Here is a 7,500-nt window from a genome sequence, read left to right on the forward strand (position 1 = left end):
TCCCTCTGTCTCTCTCTCTCTCTCTCCCTCTGTCTCTCTCTCTCTCTCTCTCTCTCTCTCTCTCTCTCTCTCTCTCTCTCTCTCTCTCTCTCTCTCTCTCTCTCTCTCTCTCTCTATCTCTCTCTCTCTCTCTCTCTCCTCTCTCTCTCTCTCTCTCTCTCTCACACACACACACACACACACACACACACACACACACACACACACACACACACACACACACACACACACACACACACACACACACACACACACACACACACACACACACACACATATATATATATATATATATATATATATACATACATATATATATATACATATGTATATATATGTATATTTATATGTGTGTATATATATATATACATATATATGTATATATATATATATATATATATATGTGTGTGTGTGTGTGTGTGTGTGTGTGTGTGTGTGTGTGTGTGTGTGTGTGTGTGTGTGTGTGTGTGTGTGTGTGTGTGTGTGTGTGTGTGTGTGTGTGTGTGTGTGTGTGTGTGTGTGTGTGTGTGTGTGTGTGTGTGTGTGTGTGTGTGTGTGTGTGTGTGTGTGTGTGTGTGTGTGTGTGTGTGCAATTATTTAATCGTGTCATATTGATTAGTCTCATAGAATATACACAAGTAAAACCTTCGTGCTGAATGCGTGTAAGAACGGTATTATCTTTAGTGGAACAGATTTTGGATACATGAAGTAGATGGGTTATAGGATTGTTTTTTATCTATTTATTTATTTGTTTATTTTTAACTTTCCTTGGTCTCTGAAAAATGGCTATCCTTTGCTTAATTGGAGTTTAGTTTAGAGTTCATAAATCTGGAACATTTCTTTCCCTTGAACATAATGAATGTTCGGATTATATTCTAAGATTATTTAGTGCCAAAGTGTTATTTTCCACTAGAAATATTTCTCATTGAACTTCTAATTAGTGTTCAGTGTACATATGACCTCGTATCCTAGATATATTATTCTAATGTGTTTAAATCACCCTACATCTTTTCTCTGATATCCCTCTCTTCTTTCTCTTTTTAACAACAACCATAAACAATCTTTAGTTGTCTGTATACAGAGGAAAAGGTTTCTGAAAACCTTGGGAAACTTGTGCAGTGACATCAAATTTAACTTAGTGGTCTTTAATCCATAACATGTGTTTTTTCTTAATCTTAAGCTTAGCTAGTAGACTTCGCGTTACACAGAATGTAGAACAAATTGCATTTGAAACACAGCTAAGACGATAAGATATTTCATTTTGTCAGCATTTACTTACAAACGACTAAATTACCTGATCACCTTTGTTTTCAGATATTATAGCCTTACCTCGATCTTCTGAAGGAATCTATCGCTGAGGGAATTTTACTTCTCTAGATGTAGGTTCTCTTTTTATGATTTATCATATGGAAAGAACGATAAGTTTCATCCTGTGGGAAGCCTACCTCGAAAACAGCCACCCTAAAATTAACATCAGTGTGTTACAGGAGATAAATGGTGCGACCATGCGTTTGCCCTGAGGATTTTTTTTTTTTTTTTTTTACAAACTTCTAATTGAGCGACTGGAGAATGATATTTTATCTGACCTACAGGAACCTCACATCTACGCCTGATATGTGGATATCATATTCGCTTACTAATGACAAGAAAGAAAAATGTAATCTATGAAAAAGCCTTCAAGATATCTCCGGATTCAGCCTCACTATGAAGAATAACAATGGGGACCATTTGAATTTTCTTGATATCCTGGTAAACCAACGACCCTAAGGGTACAGTACTGGATTGTACTGCAAATCCACCAACCCAAGGTTATTTCACAATGGGAGAATAGAGTACCCAGATAGATATGAACGGTCTACAATCAATGTCTTCGTAAGAAGAACACTCACCCACTGCAATAGCTGGACCCCTGTCTTATAACAATGGGGACCGTTTAAATTTTCTTGATATCCTGGTAAACCAATGACTCTAAATTTACAGTACTGAATTGTACTGCAAATCTACCAACCTAAGGTTATTTCACAATGGAAGAAGAGAGTACCCTGATAGATATGAACGGTCTACAATAAATGTCTTCGCAAGGAGAACACTCACCCACTGCAATAGCTGGACCCCTGTCTACGAAGAACACACAGGTGTACTCCAACGGTGAAATATCCAAAGCCATATACCGTCACCTGGGCACATGGTGTACTGTCTACGAATCTGAAACAACCCCTATGGGGCTAAGGATTCGCTTGTTTTCTTGTTCCTAAATGAACAGCCAGTACATGCATAAGGAAAGAAATTACAAAAAAGTATTGATCAAGTAGACTTCATGATATTTTTTTTAAATAAGAAAATTCTTATTCTTATTATCAAAAGCACCCCAAGAACCGACTCAAACAAAACATCTGATGTATGAGTATAATTACACTACAGGGAAATATATACCCACTATATACATCGGGGTGACCGCAACAAAGCTTTCAAGACGTGTAATATTTCACTTATGGAATGGACTCCTAAAGAAACACGCAGAGGAAGAACATGTTATTCGCCTTACAAGGGGATCAATTATAAGGGGCACTTCCGATCTGTAGATTGAGGCTGGTTTGTTTGGACTATGAATTCTTGAGTCCCTTTACATCAATAAGAATAATCTCCCTCTTGATTTACATGTCACTGATATATACATTATTCCTAGCTTCAGGATTTTTTCTCCTAAAATAATTTCTTAATTGGGTGTGTGTGGGGGGGGGGGAGGGTTTAGGAGGGAAGACAGAAACTGTCTTCGGCTGTCCTAGGCTAACCTAGCTGGCTTGGAATAGCCCTCTAATATGGGATAGCCCACTTACTTAAGTGCCTACCATCATATGTTTGCCAATAACTGAAGAAGACCTGTGTGGATAAAAAATTTACATAATGAAATATCTAACATAACTCGGTCTCATGGCCCTTGGATAACGCACCATCGCCGGTAAAGTCGAATAAATCAACAATTTTTTTTATAAAGAATATAAGAATATATATATATATATATATATATATATATATATATACATATGTATATATATGTATATATATAGATATATACACACCTATATATATATATATATATATATATATATATATATATATATATATATGGAAATAAACTCATCTGCTGGGATTCGAACCCTCGTCAGAGCGGCTTGCTTCTTACCAAGCGAGGACCGTACATATGTGTACATATGTATACATACAGTATATGAATATACGTATACATACATAAATATATATATATATATATATATATATATATATATATATATATATATATATGTATATATATATGTATATATATATGTATATATATATACATATATGTATATATATATGTATATATATATGTATATATATATGTATATGTATATGTATATATGCTAAAAAAATTCACAAGTCACACGTGAATCACAAATATGCAGAGTCCACTAGGAAAAGGAAAACACATTGTGTGGGGAGTAAAAGGGTACAAGGATAGGTCATTTGGTTTGGATTCAAAGAGGCTGGAAATCCTGGGGGATGGTTGGATTGGCATTACGTGGGGTGATTCTGGTGATCTGATGTTCCGGACTCTTCCACTCTCTTGATGCGTATAGTACCGTTGACTTTAATAGTTTAATGTCGCCTATTGTAATCTCTACATTTGTTGGTAGCTATGTATAGAGCTTCTATAATTTTCTCTTGTTTTTTACAGAGATTATTGTGCATTATGCTTGTTTGTTCCCATTTGGGTAATTCTCCTTTTTCGTCTACATGGTTCAGGAATGCGTTGGTGTTGTGGTGGTGTTGGAAATCGGTTCTGTGTTTTTTAATCCTTGTGGATAACCCCCTGCAAGTTTCTCCCATATAGACACAATCACACCCTGAGCATAAAATTCTGTAAACCAAACTTTCGATATTGGTGACCTCGTTAAACCAATTTTCTTACCTGCGTCACATAAGATGCGGATACTTGTGTGTCTGAGTTCTCTACTAAGTGTGCAGGTCAAGTCAGAGGTGGGGACTCCTATGTAAATTGTGTTGTTTGTGTCTTGGTCTTTGTTATTATTCCTCTCCTTTACGATTTTGTCTTTCTTCAAGGTTGCGTAGAAAAGACCAGCGGGGAAGTTTTTTGAATGTCTCGGTGACATGATGCAGTTCGTCATTAGGGTATCCAGAACTGCATATTCTGAGTGTTCGAAGGTAAAAACTCATGACTACACCAGTCTTGTTCTTTTTGTCATCAGTACTAAAATAATGGATGTAGTTATCTTTGTGAGTAGGTTTCCTATATACCTTGAACTATACAAGGTTATTTTCCCTGATGATAACGGTATCCAAGAATGGTAGGGACCCATTAACCTCGTCCTCTATTTGGTTGAGACGTGATAGGATTCCATTAATGTTAGTTTCTTTCGGGAGGACGAGAAGGCAGTCATCCACGTACCTGTACCACTTGCTGTCGTTTGGGATGGTGCTCATGTACTCTTCCCCAGTAAAGTGTAATAGGCTTTTTCCTTTTACTGTTTTCCTTAGTACCTTCCTCGCTTCTTTGTTGAATCTAATGGCCTCATCCTTCGCAGGAGCCGTGTGCCTCTTTTTGGAGACACCTGAACAAGAAGGTCACATGAACATCACCCCAAATTTAATCAGGTGGTACAGGTACGTGGATGACTGCCTTTAAATCCGGTTATCCACGAGAATTAGAGAACACAGAGCCGATGTCCAACATCACCACAACAGCAACGCACTAGTGAACCATGTAGACAAAAAAAAAAAAAAAAAAGGGAACAAGCAAGTATAGTGCACAATAATCTCAGTAAAGAACTAAGGAAAACTGTAGAAGCTGTGTACATAGCCACTAACAAATGCACAAATAATAGAATAGGTGACATTAAACTATCAAAGTCGACAGCACTACAAGCAGCAAGAGAATGGAAGAAGATGGCACATTAGATCACCAGAAGTGTAGATTTGGAGTTGGGATCTACATTGGATGTTTGGTGAGGCAATCGAGGTGAAAGTCTGTTTGTTTTAATGTCTCAGTCTTCTCCCTTTTGCAAACATGGAGAAACACCCGAGGAAGAATCGGGGAGTTGCTAAAATTTTATCTACAAATTTGATTTATAGGTGTTGACATATGCTGATCGGGAAAGGCTGGTAAAGCTAGACGGAGATGTTTATTGTTTTGCCTGATGTTTGGGCGTTGGGCCGAAACGCCTGGCTCCGCTGGTCACTGTCACATCCGGTGACAATGGAGCGTCCCTTGGGAGACAGGTCCGAGCACAATGGAGGGTTCCCTGACAGTTACCTGAAGACGTTGGAGTTCTCTGTCACTCCATATGCGTGCGTGCGCGCGTGTGCATGCTAGACATCTAAAGGATTAACTCTTCATTTCAATCATCTTGTAACAAATATCCGGCTCAGCTACCACTCACATTGAGTTTAATGCTCAGGGAAGATAAGAAGCAATACAAGGCCGTTGCAGAACCTTAGCAAGAATATAAATACACATAATGTTGGAACAATACTCATGATTAGAATTAATTTTACTTAATTGTATGAGCATGTGGAAGTAGATATTATTTCCGTTCACCTAGGCAAAATATACTCTTACAAAGCTGTTGCTCGATTACAAAAATTGTAGCGGGAGAGGGGAACTGGAGGTTTTGATGGAGAGGATTGGTGATGGTCCTCTATTGCAGGGGTAGTATGAGTTGGTGAAGAGACAGTCTCTATGTCGAGGGCACGGGTGACTCTTGATATGATCTTTGTGCAAGACGGTCTCTGTAAGATCGTGCAACCTGAGTGCTTTGGCTTTGTCGTTTGACTCATGTCCAATGATACGATAGGTTCCAGAGAATTTAGGGGAGATCTTCGAGGTAGTGTTGTGTTTGAGGGTTTAATAATATAAAAATCAACGGTATTTAATAGCTGTTTTGTTCTGAGTTTTGCCGATTCGCACATGCGGGAGGAGTTAGTGCGTCTGTTACGTTTACAACGCATGTCCACAGGGTTTTGGTTAGTGGTGTAGTTTGTGCTAGCAGCTGTTGTATCCTCGTGTGATGAAGCGGAGCGAATTTAAATGGGGGAATAGAATCAACTGACGCGTAATCATGTTCTACCTGCTCGGTTACGTGTATGTGGTTCACTTTGTGGTAATGCAGGAAGGAAATTATTCGCACAAATGATTCCCTTTTGACCAGGGTAAATAACTATGTTATGTTGCTTCATCAATATTAAACCTATGAGGATATCCGCAGGAAAATGGATGTCAGTTACGTAGGTGGTAACTGGAGTTGATGGGCTTTCATCATTGAAACTAATGTCTAGGGATAATTTACCAATGATCGAGAATGGTACACCATCTACATTTTAAAGGCTGACGTCGTGGAGTTCCAATATGGTGACACGTTTTGTTTCATTACGGAATTTATAGAAACTGAGTGTTGACATAATATTAGTTGGGGAACCCTGTGGAGAAAGATTGTCACTTAGGTTTTGCTAGACGTAGCAATGAATGTTAAGGAATAGGAAGACATGTCTGGTATATCCAGGGAACATACAGATAGAGTTGTTGAGTGAATTTCCTTGTATAAAGTAACTGTCCTTGGTGTGCATTGAGTCTTGGTATTCTGTAGTCATATAGGAGATGTTACGTGAATGCCTTGGAGGAAATGTGTTACGTGTCTTTCAGGAGATGTGTTACGTAAATGCCTTCCAGGAGAGTGATCTGGGGATTTTGGTCTGTGTTGCCTCCGTGCTAATAGCGCGCGACAACGATCACTCGTATGAAAACATCTACCATAATAATCGCAGTATCGGTCTAGTTGTGAAAGTTTTCTGTGGTAACACGTGTTTACGAGGTGTCCTGGTTTGTGGCAGTATGTACAAACCATTTGTGTTCTTCATGCGGAGCGTTGGCGTGAACAATATCGAGGGCGACATGCATGTCTTGATTTCGTGTTGTGTGAAGGGGACCGTGTGACCTGGGCTATTGTGTGGGTGGATGCAATGGGTACTGACTGCCTCTGGATCTGAGTGATAGCTTTGTCCGTGTCAGCGAATTTCCTGGAGAATTCGTCTAGTGTGATACTTGGTGTAAATGGAGTAGTGCTAGCTTTCTGGAATATGTCTGGGTGTAACTGGGAGAATAGCCGAAAATATGCCATGAATGAGACCACGTTTTCCAATGAAAATTTGTTTTCTGAGACCCAGTCTGAGTTTTTGAGTCTTTCTCTGAGTTTACTTTTAAATATTAAAGCAGTTTTAACAGCTTTCTCTTTGGAGTGGTGTGGACCATGATGTAAGTTTTAGCCAAAGAGTATAGGGGAGAAAGTAATTCAAGTGGGTCAAATAAAGCAAATTACTTTTTAAAGTGTTCTAAGAATTCCTGAAAGTTTGAGGTTTCCTCAAATAAATCAGACTGAATTATGTTACCAGCTATTGTGTTATTCTTATCTGTTCTAGATGTTAATGTGGATATTTTACCTTTGT

The sequence above is a fragment of the Oratosquilla oratoria genome, chromosome 32 (assembly GCF_046742065.1).
Source record: "Oratosquilla oratoria isolate Oo_2021 chromosome 32, ASM4674206v1, whole genome shotgun sequence".
Lineage (NCBI taxonomy): Eukaryota > Metazoa > Arthropoda > Malacostraca > Stomatopoda > Squillidae > Oratosquilla > Oratosquilla oratoria.